A 26,430-nucleotide genomic window follows, 5' to 3' on the forward strand; every position below is an offset into this window, starting at 1 on the left:
AGGAAGGTGTGGCAATACCAAGCCCTGGTATTAAAAGGAGAAAGATATATATATATATATATATATATTTTTTTTTTTTATTACTTGGGGCAGCCCACTCAAGTGCAAAAGGAAGAAGTAAAATACACTAGATGTGGGGCTGCCTATGAGAGAGAAGGGGGGGGCGTAATATATCATTTCCCATTTCCAAGAGGGCATTATTGGACATTTCCATTGCTTCCTATGCAAGCCACAAGCATAGGCCATTAGATTAAAGAGATGAGGTGTAGGGCTTGGATCAACTAGGCACTCTAGGTTTTAGGGTTTCTAGGATAGAATTAGGGCAAGAGGGATAAGGAATCAAGGGCCATAGGATCAAGAAAGGAAGGAAATGGATGGCTGAGATTAGAGGAGGGTGGCAACCCTAGCTATAAAAATAGCAAGTCTCGTGGGAAACAGGGGAGGAGTTTTTTCTAAAAAAAAAGAGAAAAGGGGTAGCAGAGGAGTGAAAGAGGGAGAAATAGAGAGAGAGCTGGGCAACCAAAACCCTCTTCCTTGCCTAATACCACCACCATCTTCAACCTTCTCCACCAACTCCAACAGCCACTACCCTTCTCCGACCACCAGCCACCACTGGCCACCATAACCTCATTTTCTTCCCTTGTCCAACCTCCATTTCCACCATTTATTTCACCAAGCTACCACCGGCCATCTTCTCCGGCCTCTCTTCACCTCCATCCTCAACTTCTCCACCACCATCATTCGGCACCACCATCACCATCACCTTAACCCCAAAACCCTCTCCTTAAAGCCCATCTTCTCCGGCCGTCCTTGCCGGAATCCGGCCTCAAACCCTTTACAAACCCATCTCCGGCCACTACTCCTCCAGCCGACCCCTCCCTCGGCCATCATCCACCACCACCAACCATACCTCCACCAACAGCAACCACCATCTCCTCCACCCCACCTCCAACTTCTTCTTCTTCATTTATTTTTTTAAAAAAAAAGAAAAAAAGAAAAAAACAGAGCAACAAAGAGAAAAGAGAGAGAGAGAGAGAGAGAGAGAGAGAGAGAGAGGAAGGTCAATCATCTTCCCCAACCTCCCTGTCGTCTCCACCCGGAATCCGGCCGGCCAATCTTCACCCTCACCCCCTATTTCCACCTCTGCTCACCATCTCCGATCAACCCCTTCTTCTACCCCCAAACCCTCTTCCCTCAGCCACCGTACTCCATTACCGAACCCAAACCCTCTTCCCTCAGCCACCGTGCTCCATTACCGAACCCAAAACCTCTTCCTCTTCCTCTTCCACCCTTCTCCAGCCATCATCTCCACCACCACCGTCATCCACCAACAACCCAAATCCTATCATCATCCACCCCACTCGCTGTCGAAACCCTCTCCAATTCCACCTCCACCATCGCCATTTCCACCACCGCCACCGTCCTAGCGGCCACCAACTCCCTCCCTTTCTAAATTTCAGACCCTATTGGAATCCTATTTCCGATTCATCCTTCCCTTTTACCTCGTCTCATACAGCTGTGGAAAGTTCCATTTGGGTTTTGATGTAAAAGCAGAGAGGAAGGCATTCCAACTGGATTTTAAAGGGGATTCCTTCAGCCCAGGTAATTCCAGTTAAACTTTTTTTTTCCCATGGTGGTCATGTTTTTAGTATTACATATCTTCATATTTTCTTCGATGTCCTTTCCATGATTCGAATTGGCTTCAATCGTGGTTTTGACCTTCATGATCTGTGAATGCTAGCTCATTAAGTAGTCATTCGTATTCCCTGTGCCAAGCTGATTTTCAGAAAATTGTGTGAAAATTGTGATGGCTTCTCATTCTTATCTGCTTTTCTTCCTTCATAACAATAAGAATCTGAATGGGATTGAGGCAATGATCAAATCAGGGTACTTTTAGTAGCTAATCTTAGCAATATTATGTTTTGATCATTGTACAGGATCAACCTGTTTTGATTTTTTTAATTGTTTTCTTATGGATTTCGAGAATTGAAATAGTTTTGATGATTGTTAGTCCAATGGTTTGAGCTGGGTGTAGTACAAAGAATCAATCAGAGTAATAAATCTGTTACCCCCATTCTCATAGAGGATTTGTATGCACTGTTTGCAGCATTCGACTCTTATAATGGGCAAAGGACAATGTGCGTTTGTGCCATGGGTTGAATACGATTGGGGTAATATCATTCCCTGGGCAACCAATATTTGCACTATTATCTCCTAACAATGGTACTGCTGTGGCTCTCATCCCCTACATGTAACAGTTACATTACATGCATGGAATGTTACGGGCATAATCAATTTCGATTGAATTAATGTATGACGAAGCCGGTAGCGCCGTTATTAAAATGCGATAATGCCAAAGTTGGTTTCCAATTATTGATATTGTCGCTATCCTATTTTAGCAACTGCACAAAATTATGTTGTTCTTTTTCTTATTATGTGGCTGTAATTTCTTTTGGGGCTGTGAAGATCATGGATGATAAAATTGTAGGCCCTTTCATGCAATGGGTTTGGGATCTTGGGAATTAAACTCTCTTAACTGAATAGGAAACCGAGGGCTACCAAAGGGGGCCCATCATGGATGTAATTTCCAAGATAATTTTCCTAAACTTCAGTGCCCCCCTTTTTGATTTATTGAAGGCACTCGTGTGGTTAGTCATAAGAGTAATTGGGTCATCTTGAAATCCTCAAGGGTATTGTCAAGTCATGCCGACATGGTGCTCTCATAATCAATTGATTGTTTGTAGAGTTTGAGTAAGCAATTACCCATTTCCATCTTTCCTTCTTCCTCTTCTCGAGATCTCTAAGGGGATTGAGGTTCCTTTGGTTTCTAGTTTTCGGGTCAGGCAATGACAGAATGTTTCCTGAGCCAACCCCTTTCCCTTCTTATCCCCTTTCTTGTCCTAGGATTTTCTAGAGGGTTTAGGTATTCCACCTTCTTCAGGATCATTGCTTCTTACAGGGTTAGGGGTTTCTTTCCTTTCCTCAGTTTCGGGTCTTCTCTTCATACATTCCTCGGGATTCTCTTTGCATTTCGAGATCCCATCAATTTTGGGAGTACATCGTCGGGTTGAGGCGATGACGGACGGCAACCTCTTGAGCCAAAACCCCCTTTCGATCAAAAGGGATAAAAATACATAAAAATCAAATAACAAAAATCCAAAAAAACATAAAAAACACTCAAAGGCGTATTTCGAAAAGCAATTCGAACTACGTTGGCTTGATCCCTTTCTACAGGGTACGTAGGCAGCTTGGGATCGTCATCCCAAGTTCAGTCAAACTTTTCAATAAAATCATTTAAACCCTTCAAAAACAAAAAATCATTCAAGCATCCAAAAAATATTTCAAACCTTTCACAACAATACAAAAACCAAAATGGGCAAGGATGGTGATTGCCAGGTCACTCGGAGCCTTCTTTTCATTTCGTTTTCGATTTTAATCGTGGCTTTTCGGTTTTATCGGTTTTCCGACGTTTTATCGGGCTTTGGGATGGGCGGTGACGTAGCGTGGCCCCTTCACAGGGATTGTCCTCGCTGAGCCCAACGATAGGCTATGACGATTGTGAGACTTATCCGATTTTTAGCGGATCAGGATCGCTGAGCTTGATTCATTAGAATCGCTCCCTGAGCCTATCGTACGCTCCCTTTTCTTTTTCCTGGCATTCTTAGTCCTCATGTACCGATGATTTTCCGATTCGTTTCTTTCCCTGTATCTTTTAGCTCATTGTGTGTTTATCTTTGACTTCTTATGTGCTACTGTTAGCTTGCTTACTTTCCTAGCATGAGATTGATTATTATTTTCTTAGCATTATCTCTTACATAGGCTCGCATGTTAGTGTGTTTATTCTATTGTTTCGGTAGTTTACTGCTGTGCTTGTCTGTCCTCTCACCTGCTTAGTTGTAGCATTTATTCATCTTATCTTGATTATCCGCTTAGCCGTAGCTGTGCGTGTGGATGTTACTGCTTTCCTAGATGTGATGGGTTAGGATTAGATGCGGTGAGTTAGGATTTGGATGTTTATTTTCTTTTGCCCATCCCCGGGTCATGCATGCTTAGATAGACATTTTCTCAGGGATACTCGTTCCCATTTCACATGATTTTAGCCCAAAACTCTTCAAAATTAATTAAAAATGGCATATGAGACCAGGTGCTTGCACTTGGGCGAATTGGGGGCGCTTAACACCTTCCCCATTCGTCATCAGGCACGGACTTTTGTATCTCTGGTTATCCGTTGCAACAGAGTATTTCATGGGATCCATGGCCTACTTCCCTGGATGTCGACTCTTCTTTGTTATAGGTACATCTGGGTTCTGGGCTAGTCCTTGAATCGAGAGGTATCTCATTTGTATCGCCACCCATGCTGTGAGTGGCATCATTTCGAAAGTTCCTTGGTAGAGCTCTCCTTCACATTGTGGAGATCTTGGAGGACCGGACGCGGGACCTCGTGTCCCACGCCCACATTCGTCCTCGGGATCTGGGGTCCACATATACATATTGATTATGAGTACTTAAAGCACTATTAAAACACTCATGATTACTTTTACAACCAACCAAATACTATTACAATGTATGAACCACTATTTACACTCTTGGAACCATAATTTACACTCTTAGAACCACTATTTATCAGTCGAAATCACTAAATTGTGATTCCGATGTCTACATAATGGCTCCAAGTGTATATATACTGATTATGACTACTTAAACCACTAATAATACACTCACGGTCACTTTTACAACCAATGAAATACTATTACGATGTATGAACCACTATTTACACTCTTGAACCATAATTTACACTCTTGGGACCACTATTTAATCAATTGAAACCACTAAATTGTGGTTCCGAGGTCTACATAATGGTTCCAAGTGCATACATACGGATTATTAGTACTTAAACCACTATTAATACACTCATGATCACTTTTACAACCAATGAAATAATATTGCAATATATGAACCACTATTTACACTCTTAGAAACACTATTTAATCAATCGAAACCACTAAATTATGGTTTTAAGGTCTACATAATGGTTCCAAGTGTATACATACTGATTATGAGTGTTTAAATCACTATTAATACACTCATGATCACTTTTCAACCAATAAAATACTATTACAATGTATGAACCACTATTTTCACTCTTGTAGCCATAATTTACACTCTTGGACCACTATTTAATCAATCGAAACCACTAAATTGTGGTTTCGAGATCTACATAATGGTTCCAACTGTATACATGGTTGTTCTGAGTGTTTAAATAGAGTATCTGATCTTTAATAACATTTAGAACCATTAAACTATTTAGAACCATTGAACAATTGAACCATTGAGAGAGAGAGAGAAGTCAAAACAAACATGTAACCAAACAAAGAGACCACTGTAAAGAGGATGAAAATAAACCATATCACTGTAAACAGAAAAAACATGCGAAGAAAATGTAAAACCTAAGCAAATGGAGGACAATGGACCTACCAGAGCATATGTTTATCACCTAGAGCATACTAAAGAGAACCAATGGAGTTTTTTTTTCAAATGACAATGGCAATGGAGTTTTTTTTCTAATGGCAATGGAGTTTTTTTTTTTGTAATGGCCATGGCAATGGAAATGGAGTTTTTACCATTTGGAAGGCTTAGAGAAGAAGAAGATAAAAGGAGAAAATGGTAGGTGAAATGCATTGGGAATAGAGCCTAAAAGGTGGAGGGAAAAGCAAGAAGGGTATTCTTGTCCTAAAACCACTCTAAAAGTACCTGACAACCCCTCTTTCATGATTTCAAAAAGTGTACCCTTGATTCATAATTTCAGCAAAAGTTTGCATTTTTTAAATAATTTTCCCAAATAACAAACAAATAAAGAGGAATGCTAAAGTCACAGGAGCCCTTGCAAAAAAGGGTAGAAGGGCTCTCCCCATTGGTCCTTCTACCCTTTTTCTGCGAGGGCTCTTGTGAGTCTAGCATTCCACACAAATAAAATGAAAAACTAGTAGCCAGAAGGTACAAAGCAAGCTCCTTGTAAATAATGCAGTAAAGTTGATTTTTTTTTAAGTACAAAATGATTGTTTTTTGCCTCCTCACAAAGCAAGCTCCTTGTGAGTCTAGCATTCCTCACAAATAAAATGAAAAACTAGTAGCTCCTTGTAAATAATGCAGTAAATTTGATTTTTATAAGTACAAAATGATTGTTTTTAGCCTCCTTTCCTCCTTTTGTATCAAACCCAACTTACATGTTACAGTAGCATAAGAAAAATATAGGTGACAGATAATATATTGAAATTTATTTAACTTTTATATTTTTCCAACACTTTTCTATGCACCATATGTACATACTGCCTCTCTTTGATAATTGCACTCCTTTAGGAGTCCTTTGTTTTACACTTAATTACTTGTTAGAGGCTGTTATAACTTATAACTTATAAGTACCAAAAAGCTAACGTCAATAAAGTGTAAAAAAATAAGGGAAGGAGTGGCATTATCAACACTACGGAGTGCTAGTATTAATTCCCACGTACGTACACAGTTCTACAAGTATAAGGTAAATTAACTGCGGCTAAGATCTTTCTATTAATAAAAGAAACCAACAAATATTGGTAAAAGCTCATAACTATTTTCGAACACAAAATCCCATAACTCCCTTAGTATTACACCTATTTGCTATTAATTGACTATTTTTGGCTCACATTACTTATTGGATGGATATTTTCAAACTTACTTACAAGTATAGTAATGGCCTTATAAAATCTAAAGGCCAGTGATAAATCGACCCCCCAAATATCTTAAATCCACCCCCTAAATGTCTTTCTCTCTCCTCTGGGTTAGACAGAGGAGAGACATAGACACATAGGGGGTCGATTTAAGATATATGGGGGTTGATTTATCACTAGTTGTAGACACCCCATTTTGACCGAACCCCAAATAACCCTGTTTGAATTAAAACCCTTAAATCATTTGGAGTGTTAGGTTTTAGTTAGGAGAGTTCGATTTCAAACTACGTTGGCTTGATCCTCTTCCACGAGGTACATAGTGCAGCTTGGGATCCATATCCCAAGTCCAGCCAAACTTTGTAAATAAATCATTCAAACTCTTTTAAAAAGTACAAAAATATTTCATAAACCTGTTTTTGGAAAATCTTCCTCTAGAGTTAGGACTTTGTCATAGATAGAGAGTTTTAGAGTCAGGGCTTAGTCTTTATTTTATTGTGTGCTTGTTTGTGCTTGTTTTAGAGTTAGGGGTTTGTCCTAGAGTTATAGGAGCGCCTCCGTCTGGTCAGTCGGCGATTCACATCGCCGACTGATGACTAGAATAGGATGCGTTAGTCCGCCCTTTGTTTTTCTTAAGAAGCACAGCCTAGTTACACATAGGTTGTAGGAACCACTTGCATTAGCTTAGGGCTAATCTGCATTTACTTAGGGCATATAGGGTGTCCTAAAATCCACAATCCACTGGAATTTAAATAATTGCACAAGAAGCTTTAATAATTAGTCTGATCTCTTAGATCGAGTCTAGGATAGAGGTCTAGATGTCTTAGGCATCATAGCTTAGAATAGGTGAGAAGAACTACGTTGCCTTGATTCTCGTAGAGGCGGGGATACGTAGGCTTCTTTGGATGAACATCAGACCATCCAAGGACTCGGGCTAAATCATTTAAAGTCTTAGGATTTGTTGTGTTATCATATTGTGTATTTTGTTGTGTTTTCTTACTTTCATGCTCAGACTTTATACCTTTAACTGTAGCATGCATGTGTTTGTCCACCAGAACTTAGACATCAGTTAGGCATGTCACTCATAACCTAGTTGTGACTAGGCGACACTTCTTCAATTTATTTTGTATGTGCTTAATATTTCATCCCTGGGTCATGCATGATTAGGTAGACGTCTTCTCGGGGATATTTTATTCCCATTTCACATGATTTTGCCCAAAATTCTTTGGAGTTAATGAAAATGGCATAAGAGACCAAGTGCTTGCACTCGGACGAATTGGGAGTGCTCTTCGGTCCTTCTCCATTCATAATCAGGCACGAGCCCATATATATATTTCTGGTTATCCATTGCATAGAGGATTTGATTTTGGGGTTCCATGGCCTATCCATGGATGGCGACTTTGAGTTATTTTTAGGTACATCTTGGTTTCGAGCTTTGGCTCCGGATCAAGATGTATCTCATTCGTTATGTATCGCCACTCGTGCTATGCTGTGAGAGTAGCACTTATTTTGAGAGTTCCTTGGTAGAGCTCTCCTTCACGTTGTGGAGATCTTTGAGGATTGTAGGGGGATCTCGGGTCCCTCGGCACTAATTCTCCAGGATCGAGGTCCACACTAGTCAATCTAAAATTATCAACTATTTTATTGAGGAAACTGTGTGTGCTCGAGCGCATATAGCTTATATGCTCTCTAGTGCACAAAACTCATCCGGGTCCAAAGCATTCATTTGAAAGGCCCTCCCATAAATAGGGTGTGTACAAAAAATCAGACCCATAGGATCATCCTAGCCTATCCAAAAGTGGAGGAAAAAATAGAGAGACATTGTTTGTCCACAAATCTGCCCATTTTTCACTCCGCTTTTGGAGGGATTAGGATAATCCATAGGATCTGATTTTTTTGTGGAAACCCTATCTAGGTAAGGGCCTTTCAAATGAATGGTTTGGATCACCACAAAAATGTGGGCCCATGCTATTTTGTGCACAAACAGTTTTCTCTATTTTATTTTGAATAACTAGTATGTTAACAACTCATTAGAATGACTCTACAATTGGCATCATTTCGAAGTTTTCGAGAAGAAATTGATCATTTCTTTATAAATTTTTTAGGACATGTTGGAATTCCCATCAAACATTAACGCACTGTTTGGGAAGAAAATCAATGAAGATTTGAAAGACAGGATCCAGCCACGTGGAGGATTGATCCGAGTTTCAAGGCGGGCGGAAGAGATGTGAGCAGGTTAACCGTGATCAAATGATCATATTTAACTTCAAAACCATTCAGGAATTGATAATTGCACTCCATCCTTTCAATAATGGTACTCCAATCCTTACTTTGTACTTTATTAATTAGCTTTTACAAGCCTTTTCAATTCCCATTTCTTTCAAAATCAATCAAAAATAACTAATAAAGTTATTTAATTAGTACTTTTTACAAGCTTTTTCAAATCCCAAATTGCATTCAACAACAAATCAAAACGTAATTAATAAAGTGTGGAGTGATATACATTATAAGAAAAAAGAGTAAGGATATCATTTCCCTATTTATATATAGAGGAATGCTAAACGCAAGGGTGCCCTTGCAAAAAAGGAGGTGTAAGGGCTCTCCACTGTGCACATCACCATCTTGTTTGACTTTGACATTATTAATGCACTTGGGTGTGATGCACCCAATGGGTGCACCCTTTCACTTCCTTTTTGCAAGGGCGTTGTTGAGTCTAGCATTCCTATTATATATAATAAGACACATATACAAATAATTGTTTGTATAATTGTTTGTCGTACCTGGCTCCTACGTTGTCGGGTATCATAAAATTAATATTATCATATATGTGTTTGACCTTATTAAGTGTACATTAAATTAGAGTTCATTACTTGGAAATTGAGATTCATGTCAACGAGTGATGAATAAATTGAGTAAGATTCACAAGGGTTGGTGATAAGTGGCAACATGCAGTTGATATTGTGGCGGAAGATAGAACATCTTAGAACAATGTTCTTAAGGATGTGTCAATTGATAGTGGAAATGAAACGGCTGAACTCGCACCGACCTAAGGGCCCATTTGGATACCTCGTATTTTGTATTTGGATTTGGAATTGAGTTTTGAATACAAAATGAATAGATCCGCCAGTCCATCTAGAGGGAGAGAGAGAGAGAGAGAGAGAGAGAGAGAGAGAGAGGGAAGGGGGTACTTCCTAGTGGAGGGGAGAGGTTGAGGAGCAAAGAGGGTGAATGAACTGCTAGATCTGTGGATTTCCAATTTCTTATTTCCACAGCATATTTGGAAATTTGCTTTTTTTCACTGTCAGTTGCTAATTTAGAAATTGAAGGATTTGATCCGGATCCAAATCACAGTGCAAAAAGGGCTACAAATGTGAGAAATCCAAATCAAATTCTTCTAGGCATCCAAACGGGCCCTAATTGTTGATTGACACAATGAGAGATCCGTATAGAATGTTTTGACACCTAATAAGTAACGCTTGTAGAGTGGTGCTAAAAAAAAAAGTATGTGAACTACTGTAGACACCCCATTTTGACCGGACCCTAAAGTCCCCAGTGTAGACACCCCATTTTGACAAGGCCCTAAATTCCCAAAAAATTAAATAAGAGCTTCAAAAAATCCAATGAAATTCCCAAACTCCTGAAGGCCTGGGCCTAGAATGAGGGGAAGGCCTGAGTCTTTAAGCATCTCATTGCGCATATTCCTGGGTACAAATTCCCCAGGAGGTTGTCAGTATTCTCGAGAATCCCCCTGCAAAATTTCAGGACAATCGGGCGAAAATTGAAGAATAAGACAGGCGAAGTATGTGCGATAATCAAAGCTGGGTTGTGGTAGGGTGAATTATCAAAGCATGGTTGTGTGGATATCCCCCCTTTTTCCAAAAAAAGACAAGATATTTTGTTTGGCAAAACGGTGATTTGCCATCCTTGGAGGGGCAATGTTGGAATTCCAACAATACTTAGGGTGTAAGCAAGCTTTATTGGCCATTGGATCAAATCAAGAGGTTAGGATCATTTGAGGAGAAGGGAATCTTTCGCCCTATTTTCTACCTGGGCCCCCCCTGGTAGTATAAAGGAATGGTCAAAATGCATGAGGAGGGGCTGTCCAGGTAAAGAAGAGGGGGTCGAATTTATCATCCATTTTCTTTAAAAGAACCCAAATCGATTAGGGTTGAAAAGGGGGGTTTTTCATTTTTGCAAGAGGGTGAGGGAGAAATCAAAAGGTAAGGGAGAAGCAGAGGGAGCCCAGCCGCCAGCACCATCTTCCCCTCCGGCCAGCCCAAGCATCTCCGGCCGGCCACCTCCACCTCCCCCCTTTATTTTCGCCCCAACCACCTCCTCCTCCATTTTCTCCACCACCTCCCCCATCTTCACCCTCTCCACCACCACGGCCAGCCGGAATCCGGCGAGGCCAAACCCATCTCCGGCAACCCACCGAAATCCAAGCCACCATCCCCCTCATTCCATCCCCTCCATTTTCCACCTTCAAACTCCTCTCCCCCCCCCCCATCTCTACCCAAAACCCAGCTCCAAACTCACCTCCGGCCGAACCCCCTCTGCAACTCCTCCACCCCCCAAAACCAAAAAAAAAGAAAAGAAGAAGAGGTCAAGGCAGCAGAGAGAGAGAGAGAGAGAGAGAGAGAGAGAGGAGGGAGTGCTCCGGCAACCTACCTTGCCGGAATCCGGCAACGTCACTCCGGCCGCTCCACCGAGCCATCATCCCCAACCTCTTTCCACCTCCTCCAACCACCGAAACTCATCGAAACCCTCTCCTCCACCTCGTTATTTTTCCTAATCCCCATTAAACCCCAAACCTCCATCCCAAATCTGCAAACCCATATCCACCTTCTTCCACCTCCATTCTACCACCGCCACCTCCTCTGTTCATCTGCCGTTCACCCATCTCCTTCACCGCCCATTTCCACCGATTAAACCCAAACCCATTTCGGAAAAACCCCATTCTTCCACCAACCTCCATTAAACCGCCTCTACCCTTTTTTATTTTTAAAAACCCATCTTCTGTGCACAGAAAAGAGAAGAAGAGGGGAAATTGCAGAGGAGCTTCGACTCTGTCATCACCTCCATCGCCTTCTCCGGCCGGGTTGCCGGAGCTCCGTTCAACATCACCACCTTCTTCTATCTCCATCCTCACCCACAAAATCCATTTGGAGATTTTCTTCTATTTTCTCCGGTCACACCTCCATTTCAACTTCTCCTCCGACAAGCTGTGCCGGAGTCCGGACCCACCGCCGGCCAACCCACTCCGGCCAGCCACCAACCACCACCCCATCCATTTCCTCTTCTCCAGCCGTACCTCCACCAAGCCCCTTCCACCGAGCCCCCATAACCCCCATCTCTGCCCAAACCCTTGTCGGTTTTTACCCAAAACCCTTTTTATAAGACCCAAATCTCCCTCCCTTTGCAAAAATCAGAGCTACAGAGAGAGATTTGAGAGGATTTTAAAGAAGAGAGATCAAAGTCATTTTACACAGATAATTGAATGAGATTTTCTGAGTGATTATAAGGGCATCATATCAGGTATGCTTATATTGATGGTTTGCTTTTAATAGAAAGAACTGAATGAATATCATAAGCTCTGTTTTGATATAATTTGTTTCTTTTAAGCATTATAAGCTGTATGAAAAGGTAGTAAATAAGGTGAGAATTTTTTTTTTCATGAGAATCATTTGCGACTATCTGAGAATGTATTGGAGATCATTTTGAATTTTTAGTTTTGAACTTATGCTTAGAAAATCAAGCTGAACACTAATGCAAAAATATTTAGTTTCAAGTGATGATTTGTTTGTATCCAAGCTTAGTGTTTTGTGAGTTGGTTGATTATCTTAGCCGTATAGAAATTATTTTGGACTCATTAATAGACCAATTATCTGTCCAATTCATGTTTGCTCATTCTTTTGCCTATGATAATTTTATTTTAGAAATCTTCATGGCTTTTATGTTTGTCTCCAATAAACTATCCCTGGATGTTTACATGATCTGTTTCTTGCTCTTTCGTGAGTGTGAACTCATAATGTGTTGAACTATCAATCTGTTTAATGGCCACCAAATTCTATTTGTTTAAAGTTGAATTAGTAGCATACTTTGTAGCAACTTAGTTGGTATTTTGTCTATGGTTGTCATTAATTAACATATCCATTTGGACTCTTGCATTTGATTTGTCATTTGACTAAGGATCAAGGTCGTTCGATTTTTATACTAGGTCTTCTTCAAGCTCCTTCATTGATCCTATCGGAAAACCACCTCACAGGCTCAATCCCCGCATCAATTGCCAACCTCTCTTTTGGGAGACTTGCTTAGTCTCATTGACACCCCTCCTTGTCTCCCCTCTTTCATTTAAAAGACTTGCCCAGTCTTTTTAGATATGCGTTCCTTAAACCTTAGGTCCCTCTCATTGCAAGGGCAATGAAAGAGCTATCTAGAGCCCTCCTTAGGAGACAGGCCGTGTCTCATTTATCCTAGTGGTTATCATTCTTGTAGAGAGACATGCTTTGTCTCGTAGAAAAGTTTATCCTCAGGGAGACAGGCTATGTCTCGTATGGTAAAATTCAAACCCTTTGGAGACAGGCTTTGTCTCATTGGTCATAGTTGTCCTCCATCTCTTTTAAGAGACATGCCTTGTCTCATTAGCCCATCCTTCTTAGAATTCCTAATTTCAGAGTTAGTCTTTAGCATAGGAATCTGTTCTTAGCTAGAGAGTCAGTCCTTCATTTTCAAGAGTCAGTCCTTTCATCATAGGGGTTAGGGTCTTTCTAACCTCTCGTCAAATCATGTGTTTTTCTATCCGCTCTTGCAAGGTATAGGATGCTGTCCAACCCTTGCAGAGTCGTGATTTTGTCCAATTCCCCCGCAAAGCATAGGATGCTGTCCAACCTTTGCGGGATATCAGGAGTCTGTCGTACCCTTACGATGATAGGGTTCTGTCCTCTTGTGTCAAAAATTCCAAAAAAAACATTTCAAAAATACTTGAAAATTCAAAAACATCTAAAAATCAAAAATCTCAAAATCTCGAGTCATTAGGAGTAATCAAATCCGAACTACGGATGGCTTGATCCCTAGCTGAGGGGTACGTAGGCAGCTCAGGCGTGCTGCTGGCATCCTGAGTTCAGTCACCATCTTTGTAAATATTTCTCACAACTTTCACAATTTTCACAACTTCAAAACCTTCCAAAACTACAAAATTTCTTCAAAATGACCTTGCAAATCGGTTTCAAAAGATCTTCCCATAGAGTTAGGAGTCAGTCCTAGACTTTTGGGGTGTCTTAGAGTTAGGAGTCTGTCCTGATCTTGTGGATTTGTCATGTCTGGTCGTGTGAGTGTCCCTAGAGTTAGGAGGCCTCAGGTCGTGGTCGGTTAGACACTTAGTTGAGCCGATGGCTAGACTAGAACGCGCTTAGAGAGCCCATGGTTTTCCTTAGGACGCACAACCTAGTCACACATAGGGTGTAGGGTCCACTTGCATTAGTTAGGGCATATAGGGAGTCCTAAAAATTACCATTCACTCGAACTTAAGTAATGGCGCAAGAAGCTTTAAAAACTTGTCAGGTCTAGTTGATCGAGTCTAGGATAGCAGTCCTAGAAGGTTAGGCATTGTAGTTTAGCATAGGTCGCCGAACTACGTTGGCTCTGATTCTTCCCGAGGCCGGGATACGTAGTGCAGCTAAGATGGATGGCCATCTTGGTCCGAGTCAATTATCGCATTAGAGTTTAGAGTTTGTCGTGTGGAGTCGTGTTGTGTTGTGTGTTTTGCTGTGTTTTCTTACTTTCATGTACAGATCCTATACTCTTAGCTGTAGTATGCATGTGTTTGTCCACCAGAACTTAGACACCAATCAGGCATGACACTCATAACCTAGCTATTCTTAGGTGTCATATCTTTCATTTCTTTTTGTGTGTGCTTCTTATTCATCTCCGAGATATGCATGATTAGCTAGACGTTATCTCGGGGATCTTCGTTCCCATTTCACATGATTTTCGCCCAAAACTCTTCAAAGTTAATAATAAATGGCATAAGAGACCAGTTGCTTGCACTTGGGCGAATTGGGGGCGCCTAACCCCTTCCCCATTCGTCATCAGGCACGGACCCTTTGTATCTCTGGTTATCTGTTGCGACAGAACACAGCATGGGATCCAGGGCCTACTTCCTTGGATGGCGACTCTTTCTTTATTCGATGTGCGTCTCGAATCCGGGCTGGTCCCCGAATCGAGAGGTATCTCACTTCACATCGCCGCTCATGCTGTGAGGGGCACTCTTTCGAGAGTTCCTTGGCGGAGCTCTCCTTCACGTGGATGATCCCGAGACGCGCGTGGGGGCACGTCCCCCCGCCTCTCTCGGATCGAGTTCCACACCCAGTTTCCCCAAATACGAATAAATCTCAAAATCCGAGTCTCGAAGCCAAATTCAGGGTCCCCCAGAATCAAATCTCAGGTTCGCACCAAGCCGAATTCCCTAATGTCATAGGATGGAGCCTTAACCTTAATTAAATAAGTTCCCGAGGAATCAAACCCAAATGCGAAGAAACCCCAAAATCTTATTGACCCACAGTGTTCACTAACTGGTACAAATTCCCCCGCAGGTTGTTAATATCCTCGAGAGTGTCCCTGCAAAATTTCATGGCAATCGGGCGAAAAATGTAAAGAAAGACAGGCGAAGTTTGTGCAATAATCAAAACTGGGTTGTGAGAGGGCGTGAATTATCAAAGCTTGGTTGTGTAGATATCACCCTCCTTTTTTTTATAAAAGGCAAGATATTTTGTTTGGTAAAATGGTGATTTGCCATCTTTAGAAGGGTGATGTTGTAATTCTGATATTACTTAAGGTGTAAGCAAGCTTTATTGGCCATTGGATCAAATCAAGGGGTCAAGATCATCTGAAAAGAAGAAAATTTCCGCCCCGTTTTCTACCTGGACCACCCCTTTATAAATTAAAAAGAGTAGTCGTAAATCACTGTGGGGCTGTCCAGGAAGTATAAAGGGGGTTTTTTTTATCATTTTCCCTTTATAAGCTTCGATTAGGGCTCGAATAGGTAGGAGCTCATTTTCGTTTGAGAGAAAAACAGAAAGAAAGAGAGAGAGAGAGAGAGAGAGAGAGAGAGAGAGAGAGAGAGAGAGAATGGAGAGATAAGGAAAGAGGCCGATCGTCTTCTCCGACCATCCCTCTTGCCGTCGGCAAGCATCCCCGACTCCACCCTCAGCTATCATCTCTCCTATCCTCTTCTCCATCTCCATCATCCACCACCACCCTTTTCTTCAACCTTAAACCCATATCTGCAACTCCCGAGCTCCGGCCTCCTTCTCCGACAACCTTGCCGGATTCCGGCCCAACCTCCTCCACCTAGATCCACCTCCTTCACTACCATTAACCCCCATTAAATCCGGGCACCCTCTCTCAAGTTCCCAAAACCCATTTCAAACCCCATTAAAACCCACCATTATCTAAACCCTCTCCTCATTTCTCCTCCATTAATCCGGCCGAACCCCCAGCTCTACCTAAAAAAAACCCATATCCACCAAACCCACCTTCTTCTCCGGCAACCTTGCCGGATTCCGGCCGAAGCCCCCTTCCACCGTTTTTCTCTTCTTCCACCATTACTACCCTCAAAACCTTCATCAGAAACCCCCATTTTCACCTCCTTTGTCATTAAACCCTTTTCTACTTATATTGAAACTCTATCCACCATTTCTGCTACCTAAAACCCTTGAATCCTCTTTTTACCCTCCTCCATCAAACCCATTTCGTTTTCCCCATTTCCACCCCAGATTTAAACCCTAGACCAACCATCGCATCTTCCGACCTGGCTGCACCCCAAATCCGACGGATCTCCGAAGCATTTCCCGCCTTCCGGTCATCTTCTCTCTATCTATCTTCACTACTCAAGTAATGCCTTTAACCTTTCAAGAGTTGATGACTGGGAGTGTTTTTTTTTTTACATAAATATGATTCTCTGTGGGATCTGCAATGGATGTTCTAATTAATTGTGTTAATTTTGTTTTGATTATCCATTTAATAGCATGGCCGTGATGTTGTGTGGGATTCATGGTAATCTTCCATGGCTTCATAATAAATTTTTTTTTAGCATGATCTTATTTGAAGTTTCTGATGATTCCCTCACAATCTGTGATAAGCTTTCTGTCATGGTCATTGAATGGTGTGTGGTTAAAATTTTCTCTAAAAACTTGGGTAATTCCTCCAGAGCTTGTGATGTTTTCCCTAGAAATTATAATCCCTCTCTGTGTTGGTGAAATGTTTGACATTGTGCATTTTGCTGTCCTAAAAATATGGCATATTAGTTCATGGATTTGAGGCTAATTTGATTTTGGAGTTAATTCAGAGATTAAAATCTGAAGTGAATGGATTATATGAGTTCGTTTGTGTTAAATGAAAGATGGAAATCAGATGGTTGCTTTTCTCCGTATGGTAGGTATGTGAACCATCTGATTTCATTAATTGGTTCCAGGTCGTGGATATAGAAAGATGATTCAATTGATTTCCTAATTGATATTCTTATAGATTTGACCTTGCTATATATATCAGATGGTCATTTCCCTGTTGAATAAATTGGTTGTCTTTACCTCTTGATTGAAAAATGTGGTAATGCTAAGCGAATGATCGAGATTAGATAGTTCTTCATTATCTCATGTCATGGGTCAGGCATATGAATTACTTGATCTCATTTATCTACCCCATGTCGGGGGGATAAAAAGGGATCAAAACTATATGATTATGCTTATTGTGCTTATCTTCATCGGGCATGCCTTGTTTCCATTCTGATTTCCTCATTTCAAATGCTGGAAGAGTGGTCTAGACTATATAGTTCTGTTCGTCATAATTGATCAGGTTTTAGTACTGTTCTGACCTATAGTTTAGATTTGCTGTCACTTGTTTACTGAAAATTGTCATGATGAAAATATCATCATTTTGGTTGCACCAAGGAATCCTACTAGATATTTGGAAACCTTTAATGCTAATGATTACACAAGGTTACGATCTAAGCTTTTCAACCCAGCTGGTGTAGTAGGAATGTTTTGATTGGATGATCTCTCGTATTCTATATCTGTTTGGGTCAATTTTGTGGGTTTTAAGATGGTGGACAAGTATTGAGGAATATGCTTTTTCATAATTTATGCCACACAGGTCAAAACCTTCCAAAATTCGCATGCTTTTGTTTTCATTTGATTCGATTACGTTTAGTCTCGGTTGATGAGGAGCCTCATACCTTCCGTTTGTCCTTCTTTCTCTTGTGGGTTTTGGGCAAATGTTTAGATTCCGTTTTAACTTCTAGAGCTTCCTTTGTTTCTGGGACCTCCGTTAGGGTTCGGTTTGCTTCCAATCATTTGATATCTTCTTCGATTTTTCAGGATCTTCCCCTCATTCAAGGCTATGACGGAATGCTTCTTGAGCCAACCCCTTCCCTTCCTGCCTTAGAGTTTTCGCAGGTTAAGGGATTTCTTCCTCTTTAGAGTCTGTCATAAAGAGTTTAGGAGTCTGTCCTACCACCCTAGAGTTTAGGAGTCTGTCCTACCCTTTTAAAGTTTAGGAGTCTGTCCTACCCTTTTAAAATTCATCAGTCTGTCCTACCTCTATAGAATATAGGATTCTGTCCAACCTTCATAGAGTTTAGGATTCCGTCCTTCCATCTTTGAGAGTCAATCTTTCAGGAGTCTGTCCTATCATCATAGGGGTTAGGATTCTGTCCATCCTCTCATCAAGTCATGTGATTTTTATCTGCTCTTGCAAGGTATAAGATGCTGTCCAACCCTTGCAGAGTCGTGATTCTGTCCAATTCCCCCGCAAAGCATAAGATGTTGTCCAACCTTTGCGGGATATCAGGAGTATGTCCTACCCTTATGATGATAAGATTTTGTCCTCTTGTGTCAAAAATAACAAAAACGCTTCAAAACATCAAAAATCTTGAGTCATTAAGAGTGTAGTTAGGAAAATTCAGTCCGAACTATGGATGGCTTGATCCCTAGCTGAGGGGTACGTAGGCAGCTCAGGCTTGCAGCTGGCATCCTGAGTTCAGTCATAACTTCAAAAACTTTCCTAAGCTTCAAAACCTTTCAAACCTTCCTAAAATACAAAAATTCTTCAAAATAACCTTGCAAACCATTTTCAAAAGATCTTCCCATAGAGTTAGGAGTATGTCCTAGACGTTTAGGGTGTCTTAGAGTTAGGAGTCTATCCTGTTTGTGTTGATGCTGAGTCTTGTCGTGTGAGTGTCCTTAGAGTTAGGAGGCCTCGAGTCGTGGTCAGCTAGACACTTAGTCGATCCGATGGCTAGACTAGAACGCACTTAGATAGCCCATGATTTTTCTTAGGATGCATAGCCTAGTCACACATAGGGTGTAGGGTCCACTTGCATTAGTTAGGGCATATAGGGAGTCCTAAAAAAATTACCATTCACTTGAACTTAAGTAATAGCAAGAAGCTTTAAAAACTAGTCGAGTCTAGTTGATCGAGTCTAGGATAGCGGTCCTAGAGGGTTAGGCATTGTAGTTTAGCATAGGTCGTCGAACTACGTTGACTCTGATTCTTCCCTAGGCCGGGATACGTAGTGCAGCCAGGATTGATGGCCATCTTAGTCCGAGTCAAGTATCGCATTAGAGTCTAGGATTTGTCGTGTGGAGTCGTGTGTGGAGTCGTGTTGTGTTGTGTGTTTTGCTGTGTTTTCTTACTTTCATGTACAGACCTTATACCTTTAGCTTTAGCTTTAGCATGCATGTGTTTGCCCATCAGAACTTAGACACCAATTAGGCATGACACTTATAACCTAGCTATTCTTAGGTGTCATGTCTTTCATTTCTTTTGTGTGTGCTTCTTATTCATCTCCGAGACATGCATGATTAGCTAGACATTATCTCGGGGATATTCGTTCCCATTTCGCATGATTTTTGCCCATAACTCTTCAAAGTTAATAATAAATGGCATAAGAGACCAGGTGCTTGCACTTGGGCGAATTGGGGGCGCCTAACCCCTTCCCCATTCGTCATCAGGCACGGACCTTTTGTATCTCTGGTTATCTGTTGCGACAGAGCACAGCATGGGATCCAGGGCCTACTTCCTTGGATGGCGACTCTTTCTTTGTTTAAGGTACATCTCGAATCCAGGCTAATCCCCGAATCGAGAGGTATCTCACTTTACATCGTCACTCATGCTGTGAGGGGCACTCTTTCGAGAGTTCCTTGGTGGAGCCCTCCTTCACGTGGATGATCTAGAGACTTTCTAGGGTCTCGTCCCCCCGCCTCTCTCGGATCAGGGGTCCACAACTACTAGATTCAGACCAAAATCTCGGGGGGTGAGGATAAGTGTATTGAGTCATGCGGGTGGGAACTTGGCATTATGTTAGGCTTTGCTTTCCAATCTTCCTTGGATTTATTATAAGAGGTTGACAAAAAAAATGTACTTTGTTTGCAGAACTCATGACAGTGGGAACATGGCATTTTGCTAGGGTTAGCTTGCCAAGTCATCCATCATTTTTGGTAACATTAGAAGGATTGAAATTTCGGTTTCGGCTATAAATTTCACTCCCAACTAAATCGGTCAAAATTTCGATATTTGCCCAAAATTCAAAACCATGGGTAAGAAGCAAAAAAATAGGAGATGATAGACTGAAGGGCGCCATTGCAAAAAATTAAGTTACAAGGGTGCTCCTAATGATCCTTATAAGCAAAGTGCATTTATGGTTATAGTTGTCAACCTCATTTCCATTTTTTTTGTGCCCTTATAAATGCACTTTCATGCTATGTACCAATGAGGGTGCCCTTTGTTAGCCCAAGGGTTCCCCATGGGTTCATGCAATCACCTTATTTTGATGATTAACAAACACAAATTGATTAGTCTTTTATTAACTAATTGTTTGCCTTGAGTGTTGTGCCATGGACAGGAAATTCACAGGTCAATCCGTGCTAGTACATACCATTGATGGCATATGCTTGAAGATGAACCAAACACGTGTCAAAGGAGCTAGAGCATACAAATGATCAATCATACCTTGGAGGATCAACCAAGGAGAAGCTCAACATTAGTCATCTCAAAGCATTTAACAAACAAAGAAAGATCGATGAAGACCAAAGCTTGGAGATCAACAACTTGAAGGAGTGATCCATGCAAGAGACCAAGACTTGAAGATGAGCTTTAAAGTTGAAGATGTGAGTAATGAGTCTTGTATTAGATTGTATAATTTAATCCCACTTAGGTATCCCTTGTTGAGGCATAATCAAGTCACTAATAAGGTCCCAAACAATATTAGAATATAAGGAAAATAACCGTGGACCAAAGCCCTAGTGCCATAAATAGCTTAGAATTGCAAAAGATTCAAATCAGCACACTTAGCACTTGAATTTTGAGATTAGGTCATAAATCCTATCATAACTGATCCTAAATATTTTTAAATATTTTTGAAAATATTTTTAACAGAAAGCGCTCATCATTTCCGTTCAAATCGAGTATAAGAACGTCGAAATCTGACGGAAAACAAGTGAGATATGAATTTTACAAAACCGAGTCTGAAATCTGGAAAATGTCAAAAATGCCCTGAAATAGATCCGTTGGGAAGTTGCCCAGAATTACAGAAATGCCCTTGTAACGGCTAGTTTTGGGTTTTCTCTATATATATGAGTTCCCTAAGCATGCGAACCAATCTCTCTCATTCCTAAACTTGTTGTAAACATATTAGAGAGTGGAAAACACCCTTGTGCCTCAATTTGGAAATATCTAAAGGGATTAGACCTAGGCTTATCTTTGTAATTATCTTTGAGAGACTCTTATGAGCTTTACATTGTATCAAGCCTTCAAGAGGCTAAAGAGTGTGCTTCAATCTTCTTCTTCATTGTAAACTTAGCAACAAAGGGCGCCGTATTTAAGACCCTTGGAGCTTGGACGCTCGGATTGTACAAGGCGAAAGGAACGCCGTATTTAAGTTTTTTGGAAGATAGTGGATTCCTCAAGGAGACAAAACTTGAGAAGAGTGGAGTAGGTCTTGGGGTTAAGACCGAACCACTATAAATCTTCGCGTCTCTGTGGACCCCGATCCGAGAGGGGCGGGGGGACGTGCCCCTAGACGAGTCTCAGGATCATCCAAGTGAAGGAGAGCTCCACCAAGGAACTCTCGAAAGAGTGCCCCTCACAGCATGAGTGGCGATGTAAAGTGAGATACCTCTCGATTCGGGGACTAGCCCGGATTCGAGACGCACCTTAAACAAAGAAAGAGTCGTCATCCAAGGAAGTGGGCCCTGGATCCCATGTTGTGCTCTGTCGCAACAGATAACCAGAGATACAAAAAGGTCCGTGCCTGATGAAGAATGGGGAAGGGGTTAGGCGCCCCCAGTTCGCCTAAGTGTAAGCACCTGGTCTCTTATGCCATTTATTATTAACTTTGAAGAGTTTTGGGTGAAAATCATGCAAAATGGGAATGAATATCCCCGAGATAACGTCTATCTAATCATGCATGTCTCGGAAATGAATAATAAGCACACACAAAAGAAATGAAAGACATGTCACCTAAGAATAGCTACGTTATGAGTGCCATGCCTAATTGGTGTCTAAGTTCTGATAGGCAAACACATGCATGCTAAAGCTAAAGGTATAGGGTCTGTACATAAAAGTAAGAAAACACAGCAGAACATACAATATGACAAACCCTAGACTCTAATGCGATACTTAACTCGGACCAAGATGGCCATCCATCCTGGCTGCACTACGTATCCCGGCCTCGGGTAGAATCAGAGTCAACGTAGTTCGGCGACCTATGCTAAACTACAATGCCTAACCCTCTAGGACCGCTATCCTAGACTCGATAAACTAGACCTAACTAGTTTTTAAAGCTTCTTGCGCCATTACTTAAGTTCAAGTGAATGGTAATTTTTAGGACTCCCTATATGCCCTAACTAATGCAAGTGGACCCTACAACCTATGTGTGACTAGGCGCATTCTAGTCCTAAGGAAAACCATGGGCTATCTAAACGCATTCTAGTCTAGCCATCGGCCCGACTAAGTGTCTAACCGACCATGACTCGAGGCCTCCTAACTCTGAGGACACTCACACGACAAGACTCAGCATATCAACACAAACAAGACAGACTCCTAACTCTAAGACACCCCAAACGCCTAGGACAGACTCCTAACTCTATGGGAAGATCTTTTGAAAATTATTGGTAAGGTTATTTTGAAGAATTTTTATAGTTTCGGAAGGTTTGAAAGGTTTTGAAGCTATGGAAATTTTTGAAGTTGTGAAGTTATGACTGAACTCAGGATGTCAGCTGAACGCCTGAGCTGCCTACGTACCCCTCAGCTAGGGATCAAGCCATCCGTAGTTCGGACCAGATTTCCCTAACTACTCCTAATGACTCGAGATTTTTGAGATTTTTTGGTTTTTTCAGATGTTTTTAATATTTTTTGACTCAAGATGATAGAATCTTACCATTATAAGGGTAGGATAGACTCCAGACATCCCGCAAAGGTTGGACAGCATCCTATACTTTGCGAGGGGAATGAACAGCATCACGACTCTGCAAGGGTTGGACAGCATCCTATACCTTACAAGAGCGAATAAAAATCACATGACTTGATGAGGGGATGGACAGAATCCTAACCCCTATGATGATAGGACAGACTCCTGAAAGATTGACTCTCAAAGATGGAAGGACGGAACCTAAACTCTATGAAGGTTGGACAGAATCCTATATTCTATAGAGGTAGGACAGACTGATGAATTTTAAAAGGGTAGGATAGACTCCTAAACTTTAAAAGGGTAGGACAGACTCCTAAACTCTAGGGTGGTAGGACAGACTCCTAAACTCTCTATGACAGACTCTAAAGAGGAAGAAATCCCTTAACCCGCGAAAACTCTAAGGCAAGAAGGGAAGGGGTTAGCTTAAGAAGTATTCCGTCATAGCCCAAACCCAAATAAATTGCTAACATAGCGGGTCATCGTTAAGCCAATCAAAATTAAAGATGAACCCGAAGAGAAAGGACAAGACGATGAACTGGAACATCCACAATCTGACTATGACCAAAAAGATGGGACAAGTTATCAATACAGAACAAATGAAGTTGAGCTTAACCACTTTTAGCTAAGAGAAAATAGAAATGAGCACATAGTGCGACATATTTCTAGCCTTAGAATTCATACTTACCATTATACTTCCATAGAGGCATTACCCCCAAGGTTCCAAGAGAAGTTCGCATCAGCTTTCTGTTCGCAGGAGGCATCGTGATACTCCTGATCCTCCTCCGGCACCGGATGCAACTCCGCAACCTTATCAACACTTTTGACCACATCCGCAGCCACGAAATCCGATTCCTTCTCATCAGGATATCTAACCACAACAACAGGGCAAATACAGTGATGCACACAATAATCACTAACACTCCCAAGCCTCCCCTTATTAGGCCTTCTCGAAGCCCCAAAGCCTCGACTCCCCATAATAACAGCACTCAATCCTAGCCTCTCAACCTCCAAACAAAGCCTCTCCTTCATATCATGATCTTTAACTATATGGATCTTGAAAGGGATGCTTGAATCAACCGAAGGCTGAGCCAGATCTGTGGCTTTGGTTGTGGTAAAAGCATCAAAATCGTCTTCAAGTTTTTGCTGAGATTCTTCATCGGTGTCTATAGACAGATCGATGGAACCCCAATCGGCGCTGTAGAGGACGCTTGTGGGTCCGACGAGGAGGAGGATGACGGCATCACCGGGACGGAGGTAGTTTTGGACCGCCCATTTAACGGCGAAGGCGGACTCGCTGCTCAGATCGACGGCGATCGTGATCTTGCGTTGGGCCCCTGCGGTTGGGGTGAAGGAGGAGTGAAAGCGTGGGGATGAGGGTTGGATTGTCGTGGCCGTCGCCGGACGGGCAGATTCCGATGGTTTTTGTTGGGAAAGCATGCGAGAAAATTGACTCGGTTTTTTTTTGTTTTGTTTTTTTGGTTTCTTGGTGGTGTTATTGAGAGAGAGGGTTTGGGAGGTGGAGAATGGTCAGAAATAGAGATAAATGGAGAGGGTTTGGTGGTAGAAAATGGTGGATCGTGGTGGAAAATGGTGTGGATGAAATCTACAAAGGGTTTGAGAATAGTGGTGAATAGAGGAGGTGGTGATGGTGGTTGTGGTTGCTGGTATGGGATGGAGATGGTGGTTGAAGAGGGTTTGATGGATGGGGCTGTGAAGAAGAGGACGGTTGAGATGGGTTTTAAGGTTCTAAGAGGATGGAGGTAGTGGCGGCCATGGAGGAGGAGGAGAAGGGCGACTGGGTTCCGGTGGGTTTCTTGGGATTTATGGGTTTGGGCTTTGCTAGATGTGGGTTTTGATGGAGGTTAGAAATAGAAAAAGAGCAAAAGCAGAGGAGGTTGAAGATGGCGGTGGAAGATGGTGGCTCCGGTGGGAAGGTGGTGGCGAGGTGGAGATGATAGAGGAGGTGAAAATTTGGTGAATAAATGTTTTGAGCTCCGGCGGATTGCAGGAATTAATGGAGATTGGGGTAGGGTTGTGATAGAGATGGGATGGAAAAAATGAAGGTGGAATCGGGGGGTGCTTGCCGACGGTAAGGGAGATGGCCGGAGGAGATGAAGTTGAAAGGGGTCGAGCTTGGGCTGGCCGGAGATGGAAGGACGGCCGGCGGCTCCTTCTTCTCCCTTCTCTCTGTTTTTTTCTTTGGAATGAGGCCTCTCTCCTCTCTCACAATGCTCTCTTTGATTTTTATACTTAGGGGTTTCTTCTTTTCTATTTTTTTTAATCGTAGCCATCCATTTATTGCTTATTTCCTCTTGGTTGCTTTCAGCCCTGATCTACTTCCCCAACAACAATTCCATTTTAGAAACCCTAAAACCTAGAATGTTCTAACTAATTTAAACCCTACACCTCATCTCTTTAATCTAATGGTCTATGTGTGTGGCTTGTAGAGAAAGCCATGTTAACTTTACAAAGGCACCCAAAGGATGAGGTATTTTACCCTCCTGCCATCATCCCCTTCTTGTTTTTCTTTCCATCAATGAGCACCCTCACTTGATTGTTTCACCCCTCTCTTCTGCAATAAAGAGAGATAACATGAACACTACCCTGCTTTGATAGTTGCGCTAACATGTTTCATTTTCTTTACACTGATTGACCCGCGGGTCGACATGGGCAATCTCTAGCCTCTATAATGCACCCCCTTTTTGTATCGAACGAGGAAAATGATATGAGCACTGCCAGTTTTGATAATGGCACAAACTCGGCTCGCCTTATTCTACATTTTTCGTCCGATTGCCATGAAATTTTGCAGGAGTATCCCTGAGAATACTAACAACCTCTTGGGGAATTTGTACCCAGGAATACGACAATAAGATGCCCAAAACTTGAGCCCTCTTCTCATTTTGGGCCCAGTCCTTCAGGAATTTTTGAGATTAATTTCGGGATATTTTGGGACTCGGAATTTGAGAATTTTATTCGATTTTTGAAGTTCTATTCGATTTTGGGGACTTTAGGGTCCGGTCAAAATGGGGTGTCTACAATCTCTTATGTGGTATTTATCTCTCTCACCCTCACTCTTATTTGTGCTTGCATTTATACACTTAGAATTGAGTGAGTAATTAGCAATGGTAATTAACTTGCTTATCTAGTACCTTGCTAATTAGCCCATTTAATCTTGTTAATTAAGTTTGCATGAGCCTCCACCAAGTGTTTGATAAAAGGCCTTAAAGAAACCATTCATCTAATTCCTTTACCTTGTTGTGGGATTTACAA

General features: G+C 41.7%; 1 long non-coding RNA gene and 2 pseudogenes across 2 annotated transcripts in view; 2 read left to right on the plus strand and 1 right to left on the minus strand.

Moving 5' to 3' along the window:
• Positions 1-442: 442 nt before the first annotated feature.
• Positions 443-21,519, plus strand: LOC143890278 (uncharacterized). The gene is made up of 3 exons (XR_013255151.1): positions 443-1,602; positions 8,804-9,012; positions 20,596-21,519. It is a non-coding gene; the product is annotated as an uncharacterized LOC143890278 (long non-coding RNA).
• A 2,328-nt stretch (positions 21,520-23,847) lies between these two features.
• LOC143891318 (universal stress protein PHOS32 pseudogene) lies at positions 23,848-24,597 on the minus strand (annotated as a pseudogene).
• Positions 24,598-24,747: 150 nt separating this feature from the next.
• LOC143891319 (uncharacterized) overlaps positions 24,748-26,430 on the plus strand; it is a 32,896-nt pseudogene continuing 31,213 nt past the window's right edge. Inside the window, exons 1-2 of the transcript XR_013255290.1 lie at positions 24,748-24,903; positions 25,004-25,123. The product of XR_013255290.1 is annotated as an uncharacterized LOC143891319 (transcript). The remainder of the gene's footprint in view (positions 24,904-25,003; positions 25,124-26,430) is intronic.

Source organism: Tasmannia lanceolata, unplaced genomic scaffold, assembly GCF_043159265.1.
Source record: "Tasmannia lanceolata isolate RefF3 unplaced genomic scaffold, GAP_Taslan_0.1 ptg000013l, whole genome shotgun sequence".
In the NCBI taxonomy this organism is placed as follows: Eukaryota; Viridiplantae; Streptophyta; class Magnoliopsida; order Canellales; family Winteraceae; genus Tasmannia; species Tasmannia lanceolata.